This window comes from Paroedura picta, chromosome 7, assembly GCF_049243985.1.
Source record: "Paroedura picta isolate Pp20150507F chromosome 7, Ppicta_v3.0, whole genome shotgun sequence".
NCBI classification, from domain to species: Eukaryota; Metazoa; Chordata; class Lepidosauria; order Squamata; family Gekkonidae; genus Paroedura; species Paroedura picta.
The window spans coordinates 124,626,452-124,652,129 of NC_135375.1; the positions used below are offsets into that span (position 1 = coordinate 124,626,452).

General features: G+C 47.5%; 1 protein-coding gene across 16 annotated transcripts in view; it reads right to left on the minus strand.

The window, feature by feature from the left end:
* The window catches only part of ADGRL3 (adhesion G protein-coupled receptor L3), an 808,020-nt gene that overhangs the window by 700,904 nt on the left and 81,438 nt on the right, over positions 1 to 25,678 (minus strand). The window contains exon 1 of one of the 16 annotated variants that reach the window (XM_077346356.1): positions 24,759 to 24,780. The exons of the other annotated variants lie outside the window; for them this stretch is intronic. The gene's annotated coding sequence lies outside the window, so the exon portion shown is untranslated. Of the gene's footprint in view, positions 1 to 24,758; positions 24,781 to 25,678 lie in introns of those variants that run through there. 16 annotated transcript variants of the gene reach the window in all.

The window sequence follows — 25,678 nt, forward strand, 5'->3', positions numbered from 1 at the left end:
GGTATTGGAACCCTCATAAAATGGAAGTGACAAATTACTCCGTGCCTTCCTTCCTTCCTTCTTTAGGAAGTTCTGTGAAACTGTTGACAAAAATGCCACAAAAAGATTTTCAGGAAATACCTACAAAAAATAGAACATCTATTTGCATGCAACCAATGCAGGAAACCAGCCATGGATATTCCACCCATGAACACAGCAAAAAAATTGGATTTGCCCACCATTGTCCACTCTGGGTCCTTTCTAAGGAACAAAAGCAAATACATCAATGAACTATGTATTCAGCAGAGAGCCCCGGCCATACCGGGTAAGTTGTACCAGTGTGACATTTGTTTAAAATGCATGCATTGCTTCAGTCCTAACAAGTGATATTATTAAGGTGCAAACAAAATAAATTCCTTTAAGACACAACAGGTTGCTCTCAACAGACCTGGCAGCAGCTCAAAAGAGCCTCCATGTTCAGAGGCAGCGTACCGCTTTGTTGGAATCTGCTTTGAGTCCAGGGAAGGAAAACCATCAGTCGATCACATGAATAAATCCCCAAATAAAATCGAATGAATAAATGAGAAGGTGGCGATTGGCTGGTGTCCTGCCTGACGTGCCCGGGAGGCATCTGGCAGAGGGAGGTCAGTTTACCAGATTTTGGCCTCTTCGATGAACGCCGCTCTTTTCTCTTGGCAGCGAACTAACCCAGCCCTTGCGTGGCTCTCAAGCGAGCCTGCAGAAATATTAAGAATGCGGTAGCACTGCTCCGACAATATTTCATGCCAAGAAATTTGTAATCCTGTGCCAATTAAGCAAATTAAGAGTAAATTGTTTAAGTGCTGTGCCTTTTCCTAATGGTGCACGTTTTAAGCACTCGCTGTTTAGCTCAGGGTTGTGTTTTGTTTGTTTGTTTTGAGAAACTGCAAAAACTGTATTTTATTGCTCCTTAAGTTCCACTTAACAGTGCACTCGGGCGGTAATCCTAAATACGCCGATCGGGAAGCCGGTCCCCTTGAACTCGGTGGAAAGAAACCACTGTAGACAGGCTGAGGAGAAAGCTGCCAGCAACAAGATTACTGAAGTGAAGATTAGGCAAAGCACAGAATTTTCACAGCACACACCCACCTCTTGGCTTGCGAGTGGCTTGCTTGCTTGCTTTCTTCCTTTGGTTTGACTTTTGCACTTGAGCAGTCAGGAAAAGTTCTGCACAGAGGCAAACACTCCCAGGAAAAGTAGGCTGCATTCTGAATGCATCCTTCAACCCAATGTCGTCATCCACACTGGCTACCTGGTAGGGCTGCATCAAACCATTCAATGGGCGATGCTTTTATTTTTAAATTTGATGAGCTTGCCTACATCGGACAGTTTCTAACACGGAACGATGTGGAGCCCCTTAATAAAGGACAGTTGAAGGACAGTGGGACATGGACGGAGGGCCCAGGGAAATGAACCTAGAATGTCCCTGGCCGTTCTCCCCTAATTTCTTTGTTTAGAAAACAGGTTCTGTTTGTGTGCTTTGAAACGTGTGTCGGAAACTACGAGGGTAAAACACGCTGGGATGTCTATTAGACCCGGTTCAGATTCGTCTCCCCTTTTCCTGCCTACTCCCCGCCCCCCACCCATGTCAAAAGTTTGCACACTCCTAGGAATTTTGATTTTCAACATTTGTTACCTTCCAGGGGTTCCTAACAAGCTGCCCAGTCCTCCCTCTGTTTTTGTCGCAGTAGTTTAAAACAATTTTGTCCCTTTGCTTTTCAGATTTGTATTTATTAATATATTCCATCGATGAGAAGTAGTGACCCCCAACCTTTTTCTCACCGGGGACCACCCAACGCCTTTTACTGAGGCCCGGTGGCAGGGGGGGGGGGTAGTTTACTCCTCTACACTCCACCACTGCCCTAACACTCTCTGGTCGCTATGGCAATGTTTAAACATCCCTTCAAAATAAGAGACAGACACGCCACAGCAATGAACATAAGGAACATTTTATTTTCATGGAAATTTTAACTCCTTCGGGGCCCACCTCCAATTAGTTGAAGGACCACATGTGGTCCGCACCCCACAGGTTGGGGATCGCTAAACTAAGGCGTGCCATTTGAAGACTGGAAGCAGGAATAATTTCCATTTTTTAAAAAAGAAAGCCTTGGGCACACCAATAACAGGGTTCCCGACCAAGCCCAGGAAGCATGAAAGGAGAGGCCCCGTCTGTAGGATTCCAGCCTCTCAATGCAACAAGGCAGAGAAGGTGATGCTCACGTTCCCTCGACTGGCGGACACTTCCCAAACTCAGAATGCTTTAAAAGGTAGTATGTTTTTCCTGGCCATGGATTTCTGTAGTCCTCTAAGTATAAATACCCCAATATTTGCCCCTTGCCACTGATATACAGACCTCTTTCTTTCCCTTTCCCCCTCCTTGTTAATCAACTCCTATACTGGATAATCCTCTTACTGTAGATAAGATATACGAGCCAAGATTTCTAGGCATGACGGCGCAGATGCCTCGGGCTTTTGTTCTATGCAATGAAAAGGAAAACAGCCCCCCTTGGAAAGTGTAACTTAGAGATTTTTCGGCCCAAGATTGCAACCCTACGCATGCTTACCACAGCGTAAGCATCCGGGGACACCATAGGACTTCCACCTGAATAGACACGCATAGGGATTGTGTACCAAGTAGCCCAAAAGGAAGCTGAATTCTGCAGAACGTAAAAATTATACTAAAGAAGCAAATGGTCACTGATCTCTCATCGTGGCTGCAACCGTTTGGCTCAGCACAGTTGGTGTCAACATGAATAGGGGCGTCTTTTAGGGCCAGTCGCTATGAAGAAGAAGAAGAAGAAGCCAAAATAAAAATCAATAAGTGAGTGAGTGAGTGAGTGAGTGAGTGAGTGAGTGAGTGAGTGAGTGAGTGAGTGAGTGAGTGAATGGATGGATGGATGGATGGGCAGAATACAGGTATGCAAATATCTACTGGATTAGGGACCAGAGCATAACACGTGATAAAACAATCCAGTCTGACAGCAAAGAGTCTTTAGAAGACAGACGGATTTCAGTCCACGGGGACCTTAGAGGCCAAGTTAAGTTTTCAGGGAAAAAGCTCCCTTCTGTCAGAACCCTTCCCAGAAAACCAACGAATGCCCCGGGACCCTTGGATTGGGTGAGATTCTCTTCACCCGACCCCTTCTTCCTTTTTATCCCGAAAACTGTTCCTGAGAGAAAATAAAGTTGCAGGCTTGCTTATAAAAGCTCCTTCTTTAATTGCAAGAACAGGAATGGACAATAGGGCTACAGATCGCGGGTCAGAAGCCAATCCCTTCCCCTCCAAAAAACCCCACACACCCTACTATGCACTTATCCTAGAGCCTGCGAAAAATCCTTACAACCCAAACCAAAATGATTCCGGCCTCCACTAAATCCTCACTGCAGACCGTGTCATTTGACAGAGGTCAAACTATTAACAGGGGAAGCTTTCGAAGGCAAAAATAACAACAGATGTTCAAGTGATATGCTTCACCCACACCTAACGATGTCGATGGGAAACTTTTCCGCAGGGACTTTGGACATGGCTGCTGGAAAGGTTTGCTACATGATTTGTTGATCAAAGTTGGCCAGTTGGCCCATCTCCCTGCCTGCCCCCCCCCGCAACATCCACGTGGGCTGCTCGCATGGAAGATGTTTTGCCTGCTAAACATGTGTCTCTACTCATTTTATTTTGAGTTCTGGAACTCTGTAATAGCAGATTGGAGGGGATAAAGAGACTAAACGCTGCTAAAGCATCCCACGGGGAGGGCTTAAGGACAGGAGGAAGGCATGAATACGTAAACACTGCCATGCCATTCATTCTGAAAACGTCCTGTTTTCTCCAGCCCAGGGGGATCAACACTAGGGAACGTCTCATGCCGCAGAAGTGTGTGTGTGTGTTTTTGTAAAAGAGACCAAAGAAAATATTGCACCTATGAAAAGCAGAGTATTTATTTGCAATTGCATTGCATGCATGAGTCAGCACTTTGAATACAGATGATCTGCTTCTTTGTGCGCATAAAGCAGATGTGAATTATTTTATGGGATAAACACGGCAGTTCAGGAACTTGTTATCTGTCTATCTGCAGTTGGGCTTTAAGCACCCTGGGGAGACGTGCAATACCAGCCCCGTGAACAATGGGCAGCCCTGTCGGTCTGAAGGAGCACAATCAAATCAGAGTCCAGGCGCTCCTTGAAGACCAACAAAGATTTATTCAGTGCTTGCACTCCAAAGCTCACGCCCTGAATAAATCTTTGTTGGTCTTAAAGGTGCTCCTGGACTCTGATCTTATTAATCCAGTTTGGGGAAAAAGAGGAGGAGTTGTTTTGCATGCCCCACTTTTAACTACCCAAAGGAGTCTTAAAGCAACTTACAATCACCTTTCCTTCCTCTCCCTACATCAGACAACTTGTGAGGTAGTTGGGGCTGAGAGCTCTGACAGAACTCCTCTGCAAAAACAGCCCTAAGAGAACTGTGACTGGCCCAAGGTCACCCAACTGGCTCCAAGTGGAAGCCGGGGGGGGGGGTGGAAATCTAACCTGACTCTCCAGTTAAGAAGCCACCACTCTTAGCCACTAAACCAGGGGTAGTCAAACTGCGGCCCTCCAGATGTCCATGGACTACAATTCCCAGAAGCCCCTGCCAGCATTCGCTGGCAGGGGCTCCTGGGAATTGTAGTCCATGGACATCTGGAGGGCCGCAGTTTGACTACCCCTGCTCTAAACCAAGAAGAGACATTCTCGAGATCTCACCTCAACCATCCCACATAATGCTGTTGACACAGCCCACCCCCACCCCCACCCCCAGCCAGAAACCAATTTGGACATGGGGAAGGGACCAGTGGCAGAACAATCGTGGAAATACACGTTAACGATCTTAGGGGACTTCACATCCTTCCTTCAAAACCCACAGAGGCAATGGGAATTCATATTGCTTCTCCTCTTGAATGTTTCCCAAGGAAGGTATTCTACTGCTGCTAGAGACAACCATGCCTGAATGTGCCATTATTTCTGATATCCAATTTGTGGCACAAATGTCCTTTGACAGGATTGACTCTCGAGCCCGCAGTTCCATTCCGCTTTGTCGGTTTTTGCCTCCCCAACTCTAAGGTTTCGGTGAACAGAACTGCTGCAGCCTGGAAAGCCCTCTCCTAGCGGAGTGGTGCAAGTGGGAGTTTTGCACAGGACTGGATGCTGCACATGGGTTCTTCTGGGATCTTCTGCCTTTAAAAAAAATCAAAGCAGGACCAGAGAGGAAGAGGAGAGAGAAAGAAGTTCCTTTAACCCCCTCAGAATCATTCCACTGCTTGTTCCACTTGTAAGTGGGGGGCAGAGAGACCTGCATATCCTTCTTCTTTCTCACGGGGTAAAAAGCAGTTTAGGGGCAACAATTCTGCAAGGAGAAACCATAAGAATGGAAGGTTGTTACACCCCCCTGCCTCAATCTTCCTCACAATTCTCAATAGAAGAGGCTGCTTTCAATAAAAAGAGAAAGGAAATACCTCCTGGAAGCAGTTCCAGTGGCGTCACAAACACAGTTTCATGGCCCTGGGACAGGGGTAGTCAAACTGGCATTCGCTGGCTGGGGCTCATGGGAATTGTAGTCCATGGACATCTGGAGGGCCACAGTTTGACTACCCCTGCCCTGGAAGGATTTCCCTAATGGGTGGATAAATTTTTAATGTATTTTTTAAATTTCTTAAAACATTTATCAGGTGATGTGACCATATATGGTCATGTTGACCTGCCCCCCCTCCTCCCAAAGCAGCCACAGGATGGGCCTGGAGGGGATGGGAAGGGGAGGGGCCCTGGGCAAACATAATCACAGCTCTGCTTCCCCACCCCATTCTGCACGATGGTCGTGCCACTTGTGGGGTTTCTCAAAGCCTGAAAAATGCTTCTCAATAGTGAAGGAGTTGAGAAAGAATGAAACAAGCCAATCCTTATGACTTTGGGCCCACAGACCAGTCCTTACGACAAAGAATAAACAGACGTAAGTATAACAGAAGAAGAAGAGGTGGTTTTTATATGCCGCTTTTCTCTACCCAAAGGAGTCTCAAAGCGGTTTACAGTCGCCTTCCCTTTCCTCTCCCCACAACAGACACCCTGTGGGGTGGGTGAGGCTGAGAGAGCCCTGATATCACTACTCAGTCAGAACAGTTTTATCAGTGCTGTGGTGAGCCCAAAGTCACCCAGCTGGCTGCATGTGGGGGAGTGGGGAATCAAAGCCTCTGCTCTTAACCAGCTGGCTGTCCTGCAAGGAGAGATTTGGCACTGGATCCAGCCTGTAATCTGGTTTACAATATTGTCTCTGTTAAACCTCTTTTCCAAAGATTACGCTGCAGCATAATTTCATAATGAGGCATTAGCTGCTCCTCAGAAAGAACCATAACTCCAGAGTCGGTTCTGCATAATCAGTTTCAGTAACTAGGTGACCAATATATTAGGTGGATCATTTTTATGCTTCATAAACAAAGTCACAAATCCAACATCTCCTTTCCCGCATTCAGCAGTGGCTCCAGCTAATGACTCTTTGCCACCCAACTAATTCATTTGTCAAGATCTGGCAAATTCAGTTTCCCTGTTTGCTTGTTTTTTAAATCAAGGGACACTGGAAAGACTGAAAGACTCCCAGTTGGGTACATTGTTTGGGTACCTCATCATCTGGAATGCTGAAATGACATGTAACCCAAGATAAAGCAGTCATTAGATAAAGCAGAGATCTACAACATCAGGATTTCTCCTAAAATTCTGCGGTTCTCACTACCCAGAACACATCAAAACCAAACAAAAATTATTAGTAGTAAAACTAAAGCTAAAATGCACATATTACAAGCATTAGAAAGAACCAGTTAAACACAGAGCAAGCAGGGGGATTACTGAGGGACCTGCCAGAAGAAAGGAAGTGTTTCACCTGCTGCTCGAAGACAGCAGAAGCAGAGGGGAAGCTGGGGAGGAAGGGTTCAGATCCAGAAGTGGGCCTCCCTAGCCTGGATAGGGTGCAGCTGGAGGTCGTACCTCTAGCCAGGAATTTAGGGGCAACTTTTGGGGCCTTTTCGCACGGGGATCTTTGTTGCAAATTGTTTGCGGAATGAAATATCGCCATTTAAAATAGTGGAATTCGTCGTTTTGCACACCTGGCTTTGTAGTGGAATCAGTTGCGTTTTTTAGCGTTTCCCACAGGCTTCCGGTCTCGGCAGAAATCGCTAGAAAGGAAGCGCTATTGCCAAGCTCGTCCCGCCCCTGGCCGTCAAGCAGCCAATGGGCAGCCGTTAGCATGCTCCCAAACAGCCCCTTTCCCTTTAAGAAAGGTTTTTTAAAAAAAAAACAGACCCATAGCAACGAATCTGTGTAGATTCTTTGCTACGGAGAGACCCATCCAGCTGCCTAATGTGAGCTGTCGTTTGATTGTATGATCGTTTGCACGCTGGCTCGAGTGATAAAAAAAAATTCCCCCCCCCCTTCTCACGGGCTCGATTTTAGGCTGAATTTATGTGTAAAAAATAAAGGGACTTTATTCCAGCAAACGGGCTTTTAAGTGGTTTGTGCTTAGTGACTAAAGGTGAAGGAATGAAGCCAGGGAAGCCTCTAAACAGAAAGAGGCTCGCCGGTGCGTTTATCCCCGCTCGCTCCGAGAAAAAAAAATGGCGATCGCTTCGCCGGAAGTTTGGAGAAGAGAGCCAGGGGGAGGGGCTTTGAAGAACCAGCAACAATGGTAACGCACAGGTCTTTAGCGCTAGTGTTGCAGATTGGTTGCAGGAGTGTATCGCTATCCGGAGGGTGAATCCACTTTTCTGGATTCCCCTGAAAGCGCTACAACGAAGCGCTTATTGCTGATCGGTTTCAGGAGTGTTGCAGATTGTCTACGACGTCGTGGGTAATGCCAAATTAGTAGCGTTTTCAATTAGCAACCATTGTGCTATTTTTAAGCCGTGGGAAATGGCCCTTGATGTCTCCCTTTCCCTGGAGGCTCAGGTTACGAAGGTAGCCAAGCTGGCTTTTTCCACCTATGCCAACGAAGGCTACTAGCGCCCTACCTGGCCACTGTGATCCACGCAACAGTCACCTCCAATCTAGTCTTCTGCAACTCACTCTATGCTGGCCAGTCCTTTTCCTTGACCCGGAAGCTACAGCTGGTACAAAATGCAGCTGCAAAGGCCCTCACTGGAACATCATGGAGGGGCCATATCCATCCTGTGCTGAGGCAGCTGCATTGGTTGCCAACTGTGGCCCAGATCAAGTTCAAAGTTTGGTATTGACCTTTAATGCCCTTGGTGGTCTGGGACGCAAGGACAAGGGAAGTCCTGCACAGAGTGAGTTACAGAAATCCAATCTGGAGGTGACCGTCACATGGATCACCGTGGCCAGGTGTTCGGGGGACAGGTAGGGTACTAGTAGCCTTGTCTGGCAAAGATGGCACTTTTGTGACCTTGGCCTCCATGGTAAGGAATGCATCCAGCATCACCTCACCCCCCACCCCAAATTACTGGCCAAGGGTGAGATGTTAAGCCGTAGCCTGGCCAGATCAGGAAGCTGCACTTCTTGGCCTGCTCCTTTCCTTCCCAGCCACAGGACCTCCGTCTTGGAGGGGTTGGGTTTCAGGCAACTCTCCTCTAACCATCCAGCTATGGCTTCCAAACATCTGGCAAATGTATCTGGGGGGGGAATCCGTGTGGTCATCCATGAGGAGAAAGAGCTGGAAATCAGCCGCGTACTGATGATAGCCCAGCCCAAAGCTCCGGACCAGCTGGGCCAGAGAGCGCATAAAGATGTTAAAGAAGTTAGGGGAGAGGACTGCCTCGTGAGGAACCCCACAAGAGAGTCGAAAGGGGCATGAAAGCCCTTCCCCCTCTGCGACCCTCTGTGTTTAATGGGCCTACCTGTAGGGGAGGAAGGGTTTCCATCTCGGGATCATAAGCCTGCCCTGAAATTGACTAATCTCCCGGATCCACTCAGTTTCTACTAGCTGAAGGAGTCTCAAAGCTGGCTGACAATCGCCTGCCCCTTTTCTCCCCACAACAGACTCCTTGTGAGGCTGAGAGAGCTCGGAGAGAGCTGAGACTGGCCCAAGGTCACTCTGCAGGCCCGAAGAAGTCACGGCTTCCAGAGAATCAAACCCAGTTCTCTGCATCAGAGACTGCCGCTCTTGACCACGACACCCATCCGCACATCTCTCGCTCACTCGTGCGCGGATCTTTAAAATGGCGGCCCTTCCCGACTGGATCGTAACTCCGACCTTGTTGAGGTGTTGTTCTTTGGGCTCTGACAGCAGGCAGCTACAAGTTGGTTTGCTAAAAAGTCGTGATCACAACAGATGCGATTGCCTGCTCCTGCCATGAAAAGAAACCGTCTGTTCTCCAGCCTCCCATCGTAATGAGATCTGACTGTGGCCTAAGGCTCTGCTTTTTCAAGTAGGCCATGAGGAGCAGATGGAAGGACCCGAGGCAGGCGTCCCGCTGCTCACCTTTTTAACTCCATCCATCTCCTGAGCTTCAGCAGCGCTCCCATTCCCTTTGTCGGACGGAGGGGACTCTTAACCTGCCCCCTTCTGGCTTCATTTAAACCCGTGAATATATTAGCAGCCGCCGCTCACTTCTGAGTGAGGAATTCAGTGATTTTAAGACGTCCCCAAACTCAGCCGGGCGTTATTCACGACGGGCTTTATAAACAAAAAAACAAAGTGCCTTGGAACAGTCTCACTTCCTCTGAAAAATTCATTTATTCCTGGAAAGGGTTTAATTTTAGCAGCCGCAAAGCACAATGACCATTCCAGAAGCCAGGATAGCTCCAAATGCATCACATTCTTCCCATTAAGCCACCCGGCTACACAGGCAGCTCACACAGTTAATTAATTTGGAGATTGCTTTTCTGCTGCACCACCTGATTACTCCAGACTTGTAATTTGCCATTCAGCCAGGGCTTCGGCAGGTCTGGAGAGCCTTATCGGCAAGAGGATGCAACACATATTCGCCTTTCCCCGTGGATTCTCCATACCTAATTCCTTTCGCCCCGCTTTAATATGAAGCAAATGCCATCTGCACCCAGTTCTTTTCTTTGACTTTTGCTATGATCAAAATACATTTCTTGGAACAGAAGTCCCACCTCTATGCAGGATCGACCGATGCGCGGTTAGATCCCGTCTGCCAGATCCCGTCCGGTTAAAGTGAAACAGACCAATAGCTCTCCTTGGTGGGAAGATCTCTAGTGTGGTTTTTGTACATAAGTTGGGGTTTGTTGTGGGTTTCTTCAGTTCAGTTTTGACTCTTGTACCATCATGCTGGGGTCACAGCAAAGAGCTGGAATGCACTCCCAGTGTGATGATGGCTTCCTTGAATCCACAAATCCAATAGTCAATATTAGAGCTGTGAACAATCTTGCTCCCTGACTTTTTGTGGTTGGCTTATTCTCCTGTGGTAGCTACTTTGTGGTTGCCCACTACCCTTCTGTTTTAATTTGGGAGAACTTCTAATCTCAATTTCAAAACTGAGACATGGGAAATTTGTCACAACTTTCAGTTCATGCGCTAGAACATACCAACGCAAACCAGGACACGCCTGCATTAAGTCAGTTGCAGTGGATGGAGGAGCTGGCCGTCTCATGGAGGGCTCGTTCTGAGTTCAGTTGTCAATTATAGTGCCCAGGGGCTCATGCTGACTGATAAAGACATGCTGCAAACTACGGGAAACGAATCATTTGCAGAAGCCAAAATTTGAAAATAATAAAGGGTGAGGAAGACTTGCTAACATTTTGGTGCAGTTCCAGTACCAGAATTGAGTGCGTCCAAATTGCAAAATTGGGTTGGGGGAGAATCTGGGATTTTGTGAGTGCCCTCGTTATCTTTTAGGATAGTAGTGTCAAAATCAAAAGAAATGCACATTCAAGACAAAAATGAAGCAAGGTTGGTGTTTTTTCTTTTTTTAAACCAACCCCAAGTTTTACTTGAGTGAGGACTAATTTGGTGTCTGTTATTGGGCTGAAGATGAAACTCAAATACTTTGGCCACCTCATGAGAAGGAAGGACTCCCTGGAGAAGAGCCTAATGCTGGGAGCGATCGAGGGCAAAAGAAGAAGGGGACGACAGAGAATGAGGTGGCTGGATGGAGTCACTGAAGCAGTAGGTGCAAACTTAAATGGACTCTGGGGAATGGTGGAGGACAGGAAGGCCTGGTGCTGCATCACTGATGCTGTATCGAAACCATTTGTCTTGCAGAATGGAAATACTCAGCCATAGTCTAAACACACTGACACCACAGTTTGGGGCTATTCCCAGATTGTCAAGCAAAAGCAGCCTGCAAAACAGAACTTGCAGCGGTAGATTAAAACTGGTTTGCAAACCCTAGTTTGGTCAAACCGTGTTCAGCAGCTGCATCTGAAAGGACAAACCACAATTTGCGATGCTCCTCCGCTCTCAAGGGCTACGCAAGGGCAGAAAAAAGGAATCTCAAGCCAGCAGGTGGCAATTTTTGCAAATCCATCCTTTCTCCCGAGCCCCCCACCTTCATTCCACCCCACCCCACCGTCACTGCTGCTTTGAAGTAAAGGCCATTGAGAGACCTGATCAGTGCTACGTGGCATTACATATCTTTCATTCCTCATGTAAAAAAATATAAAGATCCAACAACTCCAAATAAATCTATTAGTGGTGGAGGTGGTAGAAAGTACCATCAACTCGCAGCAGAGGACATCCCTGGTGGTCTCCCAGCCAAACACTAACCAGGGTTGAGTCCTGCTTATCATCCGAGATCTGACACAGGTGGGCTACCTGGGCTGTCAAGTTCAGGACAAAGATCTATTCTTATCGGATGCATTTTTATGGGAGGACACAGGATGGCAAAAAAAAAAAAAAAAAAACCCAACAAGTGAACTTGAGGCCAAGGTGGAGCATGCATGGCCATCAGCTCCACCAAGCCAGGTGGGTCATTCACTATTCGGGCATGGACGCTTCTGCCCATCCCCCACCACACTATGCCGGCATTACCTGAAATTGGGGTCTGGGCACTGCAACCTGGGCTCCAGCAGCTCCGTTGCTACCTGGCATCAGTCCCCTCCTTCCCTTTCTGCAGAACGCCCTAGCAGAGACGGGGAATCCCTGCCCCCCACCCTGTGACCCACAGCTGTTTGGGACACGGGATTCAATTTCTCAATCAAAATATGAAACACAGCAGGCCTCTGCTGTATGTCTTCCGGCAGGTTTCAGATTCAAGGCAAAACTAAGTAGTCCACAAAGCTGATCAACAAGAGACTACAGAGGATGTTTTTTTTTTTTTTTAACTTTCATTGCATCAGCCTGGAAGGGCAATTTGTCTGGCAAACAGGAGCCCTTCAAATCATAGTTTCATGACCACTAATAGAAATCAGAGTCTGACCTCCATTGCTTTGCCCTGCACTGTCCCAAAATTTCCATCTGTATCCCTACCCCAAAAAACTACAGCCCCCCTAAAACAGGAAATTCAAATTCCAAAAACGTCATCCTTATTGGCACACAGGAAAAAAACCTTAACTTGTACTTTTTAATCAAGAACCATGATAAATTACTGATGTAAAGGGGGACTGTGGGTTGATTTCCTAACTGCAAAGTATGCAAATGTGACAGCTCTCTTCTCCCAGCTCGGCATAACCAGATTTTGGAGGGGGGGAATCACCGATGAACATTACGCATTATTTAGAAGCACGGCTCATTGCCGGACCTCTGCTAACAACAACTGCTGCAGGAAGCTGCCTTACACCGAATGAGAGCATCAGTTCATCAAAGTCACTATTATCCGAGTAGAAGACAATCCTAGCAGTGGTGGGGGCTCTCCAGGGTCTCAGGCCAAGGTCCTTCCCATCTCCCACCGCCAGATCTGTTTTAACAGGAAATGTCAGGGATTGAACCTGAGACCTTCTGCATTCAAGGCAGATGCTCTACCACTTAGGCAACCAGCCCACCCAGTGCTTCCATCACTCTCTCCACTGAAGGTTGACTGACGCCCCTGGGAATTGAGTGACATGCCCAGCGCCCCGTACTTGGGAGGGGGCACCCAACTTGCCTGGGACTGTCAGGAGGATGCAAAGGGCAGTGGGGAAATGGAACAAGGGAAGGAGTGAGGGCTAGTAAGTCCAACGTCACCCAAGACGGGAGCGGAGGGGAGGGGGGAAATGGTGGGGGAGAAGTGCATCTGGAGCCAGGGAGGGAGGGGGCATTCCCTCCCCATGAATCCTCCCCTATTACCCTCTTGCATTCCCTGATTTTGGGCACCGCTTAGGATCTTGATACGGGAACAGCCCTTTGCCTTGACGAGCTTTCACAGTCAAAAGTCTCTTGACAGTATATTGGCATGTGATCAATAGATGCATTGATGCATGAGGAACCAGCTGCCCGCCCCTCCCGCCGTCCTTGTGCTCCGTAGATGACCCTGACATCCCACCAGCACCACTGGATCCCTTCTGCCAGCTGTTTCAGAGCAACTGCGGCCTCCCACATGGACTCCTGTTCAGAGCTCTTAAACACAGGGGGTTCTTCCCACCCAGCAGGCTGATTTTGGATCCAAAAATTTATGAATTTCTCTCATCAGCTCTGTAAGATGCCTTGTTTCTTACCGCTCTGCCCGTTTTGAAATCTGCACCCTTTACCGTGCAAACGCAGGGCTTTATGGAACAGATGCACCGACAGTTTGGCAGGACCCCTTAAGACAGCGAAAGACGACCTTTTTACGAGATACACTAGCAGAGATTTAAGGGTCCTGCATCATGCACAGTGGCTCAGAGCCCACTGGCATGCCATCTCTTAATGGATATTGGGCTTTCTTTGGGCAGGTGCTGTGCTGAGACTTTCACTGCCTGGCCAACTTCCCCAAGAAGCAGACTCTTGGTTGAAGAAATCTCTTTATTGCAAGGTCTACTGAAACAGGTACATGGTATTCTTTGCCAACTCTAAAAACAGCATGGGCTCGCCAACCTATACGGCACCCCCAAAGTCCATCTCCCATATACCCTTTGGTGCCAAGAATCCAGATGTTCCCATGTCACAAGACTGCCAAAGCAAAAGCAATAAAACAGTCCCAGCCGCCCCAGGTCAGGAGATAACCAGAAGGCACCAAGAGAGCTCTTTGGAAATTTACTGCAAGCCTCTCCAGGATTGGAAAGTTACAATAACGATATCCACAAGACAATTCCCAGAACCCCTGTCATTTGGTCAAGCACAGCAAATTAATGGCAGTGAAGCAATGGCATATTCTTTATTTACTGTTTGTTTGTTTTATTCATATACTGTCCTCCCCTTGTAGCTCAGGGCGGTTTACAAAGAACATGAAAACCATAAGATAGATACAATGTAGGTCCGATAACTACAAACGTGAATAGAAACAGCGATAACAGCAATAACAATAACATCACTGACAGATGAACAATTACATCGATAGCGACCCCACAGATTAGTCAATGCAGTTTGCTCCATGGTGGACTTGGTGGGCATATCTGAAGGGGGAGGTTCTCGGGCTCAGCAGTTCTTGTGCATTCAACTGGTCTCAAATGCCTGCTGGAAGAACTCCACTTTGCAGATTCCAGTAAACACCAAGCACTAAAAGGTTAAAAATATTAACTCTCCGATGGGGAACTTGCAGCCAGTGAAAACAATGACAAACCAAAGGATTCGTATCCGATGACAGGAAGACCAATTTAATTGTGTCAGTGTGAAAATCTCGTTCCGATAGAAATCTAGTTACGAATTTAGTCCTCGGTTCCAAATACAGAGGACAATCTCAAACCTCATGAGAAATATCTTCAAGAGCAGGTTCTCCTCAAGTACGCAAGCAAAGGGCTAACGGTACATGGGAGTAACAGCCAGAAAACAAGGCCGACGACATGCTTTGAAAACGCAAACGGCTAAAAGCATCCTGTTGACTCCATATATCACTATAGGGCTGGAATCATCAACCTGGAGGCCCCAAGGACCAAATTAGGACCTCAGATCTGCTGGGCTTCCTATGATGAAGCAAACAAGTGTATGGAGCCATTGACAGCTATCATGTTAACAAGACCTGCGATCCAATCCTATGTGGAGGGTTCGGGGGAGGGGGTTTGGGGAGGGGGGATTGACATCATCACAGATTATTTATGGCAGCCCCTAGTGGGCAAAATACTTTTAGGGGTGGTTTCCCTTTGCCTTCCTCTGCAATCTTTTGTTGAGGTCTCTGGACTGACCCGACTTAGCTTCCGAGATCTAACGAGGCTACCCAAGCCAGGGCTACTCTGGTTTAAACCAACGAGCCTAGCTTGGCATATCTCTGGCTAGGATTGCACTGCCAGACAGGCAGCCCTCATTCGCCCTTCCACATCACCCTCTCACCAACCGAGACCCTGACCAGGGCTGCAGGACGTTTGCCGCTCCCAGCAGCGCCGAAAAGGTGGGAGTCTTGCAATCTCTTTGGGCACTTTGCTGCCAATGATTCCATTTTTGTTTTTTTCCATGGAATTGATCCTCGGTCCTCTAAGCAAAAAGGCAACGCTTTCCCCACCTCCTGGGGATTCTCCATCCTATTAATGCGATTCCGAGGTGAATCAATTACTGTGTACAAAACGAAGAAGGCAAACCGACGTGTGCTGCAGCTCCTGGCCTGGTGTGAAAGCAAGCGGGGATATCGCTGCTGACTGCACAGGCAACTAAATGCCACAACTGTTCTGTGACATATTATCACCTTTCACGTCCTTTCTTTGTGGGGAGAGCAACTGCGTTTTAAAGTGCCATGAATTCTAAAGTCAAAAGCAGCCCCTGAAAGATTCAGGCTGTAATTCTGAATATATAGAGATATATAAACATTTAATTTTTGAGTCTTAAGAGATAAATCATTATTTAATCTTATCTTCCCGTGACAATGACGCCTTTAAAGCAGCACCAGCTTAAATTAATAACAAGTAAGTGCCTCTCCCAACGGGGAAGTGCCGTCTTCTGCATAAACCTGGACTCTGTTTCATCCGTAACAGATGAAACGCTCTTCAGGGTTTCCGCAAACGCTAAAGAATGGCAGCGTTTCTCCTAGCACAGAATGTTCCCAGCAGGAATATTATACTAAATTACTTATTTCTTCAAAAGCTCTATTTTTCTTTTGTGGAGATTATTTTTATGGCTCCGTTCAAGAGATCGGTTCCTGTTGGCGGGCCAGTGGAGGAGTAGTGCATTAAAATGGAGATATCAATATGGCCGAGCAGAATGGCCGTGCCACATTTAAGGACATCATTAAGCGTTCTCATTATCTAGGAAGCAACAATCACCCCGAGAGGCGATACAAAAGCATCTCTGTCCGTCCGTCTTCCCGAGCCGGGTGACCCACGAGGAGGCATTATAAGCTGACTAGTTAAAACAGCCACCCGGCAAAGATCACAATCGGAAAACCAATAAGAGGTCAACTTCAGACATGGGAGACACAAGTGGCATTTCATGCAAGGAGACCAGAGCTGGGAAGGCTGCCGCTACCGTCTTCCGTAATCTTGACGAGTACAACATGCCGCCAACATCTTCCGGTTAAAGCGAAACAAGACGGAATCAAGCCGAAACGCAATTTTCTATCGCACGCCTGTTAATGTAACACGAGGAGGAGTTTACGTGAGGCTCCAGGATGAGGAAATGAAAACATAGAAGGTTTGAGGGTCTTCAGTGTGAATATGCCTAGTGGGGGTGGGGGCTGCAGGGGGAAGTGTCCAGGCACACAAATGCTTATACCCGGAACTAAACTTTGTAGGTCTTAAAGGAGCTGCTGCTTCAGACCAACACAGCGACCCATTTAAGGCAGCCCTTGGGAAAGTCGGAGTGCAACGAGACGGTGCAAAACCAGAAGCTTTTGTTGGTCTTAAAGGCGCCACTGGACCCAGCAGGGCCAGGACTGTGCAGGGGAAGGAAGCTGAAGCAGCTGAAGCAGCTGAAAAAGCAAGAGCTGGATTTTTTGCACCCTGCCTTTTATTACTTGGAATCTCAAACTGGAGTTTCAAAGCTGAGAGAGCCCCGAGAGAACTGTGCCTGGCCCCAGGTAACCCAGCTGGCTGCATGAGGAAGAGGTGGGAATCAAACCCAGTTCTCCACAGTAGAGCCCACCGCTCTTAACCATGACACCAACTGGCTCTCAAAATGGCAGTGAAATAATTCACACCTCAACTCCTCCCTCCCTCTCTGAATTGTTCTACTCATGTACAGGTAGGATGTCCATGCACTTCATGCAACCTGCAAGGGGCGCTCCAGTTAAAAGATTTCTAGAAGTCCATGCACATGATGTCTACAAGCTCACCTTATCTTCATGCTTGTCGGCCCTCTCAGAAAGCACTCCAACAGAAAGTGAGAGAGGTGCACAAGACCTTTTAATTCTCCTTCAGGCAAATTGGTTCTTCTCAGGAGCTCTTCCTTTTGCAACAATGTGCACCAAGTTACTCCACCCAGTTAGGCTATTTCTGGAAGGGAGTTGGTCTCAGTGACGCCTGGCATATTGTTTTAAGAGACCCACCTTTCATGAACATGTTCTTGAAGGACTCTTGGATGTACATGGTCCAAACTTAATGATCCGTTAAGTTTGAATTCTCCGTCAGCCTAGGACTTTTCCCTGTTGCCTCTGCTCATCTCCGATCTTCAGAAACCTTCTCTAAAACAGCCCCATTGCCACGAGCGACCAACCTGCTGCTGCCACAACGAAGACAGCCGAAAATCACTCACCCACTTTTCTTTGTCACTCTTTGACAAGCCTTCCACTCCTTTGTAATCCAAATTCTCCCCCCCCCTTCCCTGGCTGGTTTCCTGCTGTATTTAAAGACATCTCTTGTTGTTTATCTCAATGTTATTGTCACAATATGCTGCTCAAAGTTGTGCTGTGCTTGCCTTATTGTCAGCTTATATTTGTTTTGCCAGAACTTCCAACAAATAACTTGAAGGCGTTACAGGAAGTAGGTTTGTTTTTATCAACATGAGTCCATCCCGATCCAAGTGAATGCTAGAGATTTCTCAGGGGTGTCCCTGAGGAACCGCTCTCTGCCCACCCTGCATTTCAAAGACTACCTGCAGGAGACCTCTCGACCTTGAATGTCACTCAGATGCACCTCCCTCCTCCTACCATTAGCACTGCCCATAATGCCTCATGTTCTTGCTCCTCCCCTTTCCTTATATGGTTCTCTTTCTAAATATGGGGGAGGGAACCTTTTCTTGCACACAGTCCCCTAATCTCAAACAGAGTGGTACAACATCTACACTGGGCAATGGACACTGGTATCAGAGCTTGCAATTGACCCAGCTGCCATGTCCATGTAGACAACACAATCACTGGACCTAACAACATCAACTACACCATCTCAGGTTTATTCATATGCTTTTCTCACACTGCACGTGCCATTAAATGCCAAACCCTCCGCCAAAGGATAAATGGACACAAGTCTGACATCAAAAATCACAAGGCTGAGAAACTGTAGGAGAACACTTCAGCCTTCCTGGACATTCAGTGGGTGACTTCAAAGTACCTATTTTATTACAAAGGAACTTCAAGAACAGACTGGAATTGCAGAGTTGTAAGTCACTGCAACATTCCAAACAAAGGAGTCCCCAGGGCTCAACAGGGACACTGGTTTCTTATCTGACTACATATGCTTGCCTCATTCAGCCCTTGTCTATGCTTTCCTTACAGTCGCTCATGAGGACCATACCTCTTTTTCATTTTTTTAAATTTGGGATAAGAAGAAGAAGAAGAGTTGGTTCTTGTATGCCGCTTTTCCCTACCCGAAGAAGGCTCAAAGCGGCTTACAATCGCCTTCCCTTTCCTCTCCCCACAACAGACACCCTGTGAGGTGGGTGAGGCTGAGAGAACCCTGATATCACTGTTAGGTCAGAACAGTTTTATCAGCACCGTGGCGAGCCCAAGGTCACCCAGCTGGTTGCATGTGGGGGAGCGCAGAATCGAACCTGGCATGCCAGATTAGAAGTCCGCACTCCTAACCACTGCACCAAACTGGCTCTCAATTCTAAAAGAATTGAATAGCGGATTGTAATGTGATTAGTAAAATGTAGAGTAATGAACAATGTGAGATTGAAATATAGTTCTCCAGAAACATAACTCTGCATGGCCAGTCACTTGTGGGGAGAGATGCTTGGGGGGAGATGGATGAAGCTTAATGACAGGTTCTCTGTTAATTACTCTCCGCATTCCACAACTGGGAATGCATCTGTTCATTAGTCTCTATTCTCGACATTTTTATTTCCTTTACTATGTTTTTTCACCCAAAGCTGAATCCAAACGAATGATAATCTTATAAACATAACTTGTTATCTCTGTAAGGCTCTTATATCTGTGAAGATCTTCATTATGCTGTTCATTAATTCATGGCCAGCCCTCTGCCTATATATATGGACTTGTAAGTCCCACTAGGCTCTATGATCAATCAAAGTGGTGGATGCAGCCATGAATTAATAACACTGGGCCGGAAGGTGAATAACACTGGGCCGGAAGGCAATGTTAGGCATAAACCGGATAGGGAAGAGGAAGGATATCAGCCTTAATACAAAGTGCCGGCTAGTCAATGCCGTTGTCTTCCCCACAACAATCTATGGATGCGAAAGCTGGTCCCTGAAGGAGGAGAAGAGATGCTTTCGAATTATGTTGTTGGAGACGAATGCTGCGAATACCCTGGACAGCCAAAGTTACCTACAAGATAGTTTTAGAGAGGAGCAAACCAACTATGTCATTAGAAGGGAAGATATTACGGCTAAAGCTCACTTACTTTGGACACATCATGCGATCAAACTCACTAGAAAAATCATTAATGCTCAGCTTGGTCAGTGGCAAAAGGAAACTTGATCGCCAAAGGATCCACTGGCTCGACACAATCAAGGCCGACACAGGGATGACCATGAACCAACTAAAAGAAGCAGTCAGAGACAGGGGCGCATGGCAAAGACTTTCCTATAGAATCGCTGAGGGTTGGACACGACTGAACGGATGACATCATCGAGTCCCACTTAATGGGGTCTGAAGAAGTGAGTTGTGCCCACGAAAGCTTACAGCTTGAATAAATTTTTTGTTGGTCTTAAAGGTATCATGAGACTCAAACTCTGTTCACATTCCCTGTTGTTTTTATACAGCTTTTGTGTTCCATGGAGCTGAGAAACATGTAAACACAAAGTCGCTTCTTCACGTTCATTTTTGGGGTGGGTTTATTTTCCCCTGGAGAAAAATAAAGCAAAAGCAACCCTCCCTCCCAATTGATCAAATGCCACCCTAGCGCTCCTCTCTCCTTCTACTGAGAGGAGTTTACATAAACAGAGACATTTCTCGCCTCGAGGAAGTGCCTTCCAGTCAAAGTCAGGGTTTCCCTTGTTTGTTACAAAGCGGAGCTGATCGATAATTGACCAAAACCTCCCACTGCTGCCATCCGAAAGGAAAGGAAAGTGGACAAAGCAGATTTAAGGAAGGCCCAGCAGAAGCCGTGGGTCTCTCTTGCTGTTAGTGGCTGAAAGCAGAGCCGCAGGAGCTGAAGAGAACGGTCAAATCCACTCTGTGGCCTTTAAAACCAAGCCCTGGTTTGGGTCGTGATGGGCAGGGGTAGTCAACCTGTGGTCCTTCAGATGTCCATGGACTACAATTCCCATGAGCCCCTGCCAGCGTTTGCTGGCAGGGGCTCCTGGGAATTGTAGTCCATGGACATCTGGAGGACCACAGGTTGACTACCCCTGGTGATGGGTGTCCCATGACGTAGGGCTCGCATCCATAACTTTACTAAAACTCTGGATCAAATACAATGAAACTTCCTCAGATTTACTCCCTGAATTGGGTTTCCGAAGCAATGTTGAAACACAACATAACTTGGTTCGCTCACCATGAGAATAAGCAGGCATGCGACTCCACCCCAGAGGGAGGACTCGGACAGAAGGGTCCCCCTTACATGACTAGATCTATCATGTGGATGCTTTGTCGGATAAGCACGCAATCGCTTAGTCAAACTTTGCTGCCTGGTTTAAGTGAAAAGGTGTCCTCATTTAGTACACATTCCTCATCGACTTCTTAGAAGGGCATTTATACAATTCCAATTCCAATCTAGGCTGACGGCACTTCTTAATGGTCATTATTCTCGAGTGCCGTTGGCTCTCCATTTTTGTATTTGTGGAGAATCCCCCATGGAGGACTTAGTACATTACATCTAATCTTATCTTTTGTACTCAGATCCGCGGTCCAAATGCGTAGACAACCTCCTAATGGGCCATAATTTATTATCCAAATTGGGCAAATTGGTTTGCTTGTTTCCTGCTATTAATCCCTGGTGGAGTAAGTTTTTGTAAGTTTTTAGGAGGAGACTTGATGAGCCCCTGACAGGAGTATCTGATTTTTGAGTCTTTGAGAAGGTGTGTAGGGAGGGGATTGAGCTGGATGGCCCTTTGTGGCCTCCTCCAGCTCTGTGTGATTCTGATAGGGGAGAATTCAGCTCCCACACCCTTCCCCCGGTATCTTCAAGGCAGACTTCTTGAATAAGTAGGGATGCCAGCCTCCAGGTGGGGCTTGGGGATCCCCTGGAATCCCAGCTCCTCTCCAGACTGCAGAGCTCAGTTCGCCTGGAGGAAAGGGCTGCTTGGGAGGGTGGGCTTGGGGATGCCAGCCTCCAGGTAGGGCCTGGGGATCTCCCGGAATCACAGCTCATCTCCAGACTACGAGATCAGTTCCCCTGGAACAATCGGGGCTTTGACTCTATGGCACTGTACCCTACTGGAGTTCCTGTCATCTCTAGGCTCCACCCCCAGATCTCCAGGACTTTTCCAACCTGGAGCTGGCAACCCTAGTTTGGCTATCCCTGCCAGGTCTCCTCGGTGCCTCAGTGGCTCCCAGTTCCAGAGGGCATCTTCAGCTGTGGCCCCTGGGGAGCGGAGGGGAGGGGCAGAACAAGACTTGACTCGTAGTCTCCCACATCCTCAGGGCAGAAAATGAAGGATGAAAGCATCACAAATTGAACAAATGCAGCTGAAGGGGGGTGGCAGGCCTTTGAGGACTTTTGTATAAGGCACACACCTTCAGTCTGGCCAAAAAACTCTCCTTCTACCCCCTTGCCGTTCCCTGCCACACAACGTGAGAGTCAGGAGGCCTGAGCAAGGAATCCAGCCGGCCCACAGAATATACTTCTGTTTATTGGGTGTTCAGGCTCCCAGTGGCAGCGGCAGTGCTTTTTCCACGGTAAGGAAAGAGCCATCTCCTCTTTACAAGCAATGAAATCTCTCCCTGCTGTCCAACAGCTCATTGACTCCGGGGCCTTGAAAAATAGCAGCAATATAAAATAATCATCTATTAGTCAAATTAAAGCGATGAAGGCAATCTGGAGAGACCCTGAGAAAACTCTCCAAGCAGATTTCCAGAAAAGCTCTGTGGACTGACATATTCTAACGTATGGGCCACAATTTTAGATCAATCTCGCCTTCAGTTGCGTTGAAAAATAATCAGATAAGTATTGATTCCCTTGTTTGCTTCAGGAATGACAATAAATTGTAATGTGAGCTACCAATGGTTCCCATTCCTTAACTGTCCATAATCATAATTTTTGTCTTACTTTTTGCTAGTCCTTTTCAGATACTGACAAAAGAGAAATGCAAATTGTTAAGGATACAAAAGCAGAATGTATGAACAAACAAGAGAACTGAAACAAACCAAAATATTACACATTATATATCAGTTGTAATGTATGCTGCCTGATTGGGTGCTCAATAAAGAGCCTAACAGAAGCAAGCAAATAAATTAAATTATCTACAAAGACACATGTTAAAAAAGTACTTTTCTTTGATCTCCCCACTAATCTCAATTTAGAGAATGGATGGTACAAGGGGGGGGGGGCATCCCAGCAGGAAGATTAAAAAAGAAAACTAAACGCTTGTTTACATACAGCAAGTCCTTACCATAGAGTCTGTGGTGATTCCAGAACTACCAAGAAATGCAAGAGACAGCTCTAGAAATTGCCAAAAGCTCTATGGTAAAACCAGACGTTCTTAGCAGAGAGTTTTCAGTAATTCCTGGAATTACCCTTTTCATTTCTGGGTAGCTCTAGGAATGAGCAGGAATTCTATGGCAAGAACTTCCTGTAAGTGAATGGAGCAGCAGGATCTGAGGTCAGGGATTCCTCCACCTTCACTGGGGGGATGGGGGCCTTGGTACAGCCTCCCTGACTTATGAAAAATTGTTGCCTCTCTCCCAAAAAATGGATGCACAAGTTTGGTATCAGAAAAAGCTTAGCTTTACTTAAACCATTTAAATGCTTATCCCTCCCCAATCTTAAATATCCGTGCTGGTCCCGGAGTGCAAAATAATAATTCAGACCATTTTGGCACCGGAATCCTTTTCCAGCGTTCATGTAAGAGTAAACGTGGTTGAGGCCAGGAAGGAAAGAGACGGGGGATCCATGCCAAGAGTGGAAGGAAGGGGGAATGCATAAATTCATGGCTCAGTTTTAATTCTGGTTAAGAGATTGACAGTCTTTTGCTGGCAGCCACCTCGCCCGCCTTCACACCAGCACCTCGCTCAGAGCAGAACCAACCGCTCTTTCTCGCTAGGAAGAGATATTTGGCGAAATAGCTGCAGAACTGCCCCCTTTTCTCTTTAGCATCTAAGGTTCCTCGAGCCAAGCCCCAGGGCTGACACGGCAATCAGAGAAAGAAAAATCCACGGGGCTCCTGGGAATCCCCGGAGAGGAGAGGTAGCCCCCCAAATGTTGGCCCAGTATCAAGATGTGCCCTTGCGAGGAGGAGGAGGTGGGCAAGATGCGGCCTCTGATTTCACCGGGAGCAACAGAGAGATTTGCAATCCCTCCAAAGTCCAGCACAAGGAGAGGGACAGCCCCCTTCCCCCAGCCCACACGGCGCAGCAGCACAACAGGACAGCTCCAAGGCACGCAACTGGACGTGGGCCAGCTCCCATCAGGAGCTGCGAGATGACAGCGTGAGATTAGCCCTGCAGTCGCATTCTCCTTTGCAGGCACTTCACCGCAGCGGCTGAAACTCCATGTCTGGAAGGGCCTTCAAATAGCCCTGGGAAGAAACATTCCGCAGGGCCAAAACTCAGAAGAAGAAGAAGAAGAGTTGTTTTGTATGCCTCCCCCACCCCTTTCACTACCTGAAGGAGCCCCAAAGTGGCTTACAATTGCCTACTCTTCCTCTCCCAACAACACACACCCTCTGTGAGGCCGGTGGGGCTGAGAGAGCTCTAACAGAACTGCTCTGCAAGAACAGCCCTAAGAGAACTATGACCAGTCCAAGGCTAGAATCCCTTTTCGTGAGATGCACGGCTCAAAGAAGCAGCAATGGCAGAAACCTCATCCTCCATGTCTGAGGCTGTGCCTGCGAGAGACAGAAAGCGAACCCCAGCGGCACACAGCCCCCTTGTCCGAGGGGTCTCTTATCAGAGCAACGCCCCCCCTCTGCCAGTCTCAATGCCCAGCTTTGAACCTCTCCTGCTGGAACTGGGAACGGGCAAACGGAGGCGGCAAGGAACCAGGGGGCGATCGGATGACTAGAGCCCGTGGAAAGCGGGAGGAAAGGGAGAATCCACCTTCAACAGCCTTTTGCAGCCGGATGCTGGCAGGCTCCAATGGGGCAGTGGCCTCAGCACAAGCCCAGCGAGAGGGACAGAGTCGACATGGGGACAGACATGCTCAGCAGTCATTTCACGACAAGGCCGGAGAGGATCCCCTCTTGCAAAACCCACCAGTTGACGCAGCTCCTAGTCGGACTGAGCAAAGCAATTCAGGAAACCCGCCCCCCCCACCCCACCCCACCCCCAGGAACACACCTCAGCAAATGATCTCCCTGAAGTCTTTCCTACCAAGCAGAGCTTCCTCCTCAAGAGCCCTTGCTTCGGACACCTGGGATCGGTCTACCCCACCTGGCTGATCCGCCCTTCCTCTTAGCTTGGGGCTTTAATCCCGAGGAATGTCAAGCCCTGGCCTTCCCAAAGTCAGGTCACATGATTCCTTTACAATTTGCCATATTTAAATGCCAGCACACACACGCACTGCTGCTGCTAGCAGCAGCAGAGCCGTGTAAGTCAATCCAGAGGAGAAGGGCAGGCACACACCTGTCCCCTCTATGTCAAGCCACGCGTGATCCTGTCTCTGGAGCAATAATAGATACTCCTTCCCATTGGCTCTTCAGACTGGAAGCCTCTATTATGAACTGATTTATGGCCCCACAAGATCACTGATGGATTAGAACGCTGCCGTTGTTATTATTATAAAAATTAAATAGTGGACACCTTTCTAGTTCACTTGTGAAGAAACCGAGAGCAGGTAATTTGGATCTTTATGTCAGTCCAGCCTTTCCCCCACTCACGAAATCCGAAATGACATCAGACCGAGTGATACTGCTTATCAGAGGTAGCTAATTGAGAAATAACATCCTGCAGAACCAATTAAAAATCTGAGTAATTGTTTAGCTCTCAGCCTGAAACACAATCATTATAGTCACGTAAAATGACTGATTTCACAAAACGGATTATTTTAAGAGAAGGGGGGGGGGGAAGCAAGTGGAAATACTGTAAAAATAGAAAACCGAGCGACTCCCATGGAAACACATTCCACTTTTTTTACCATTGCAGCAACGGATTTACCCATTTGCTCACTGCAAGCTTGTCACATTTTGTATGCCAAGGCTTCAAGGAATCACAGAATGCAACATCTCTGCCCAGCACCCAAAATAAGCGTGCCTGGGACT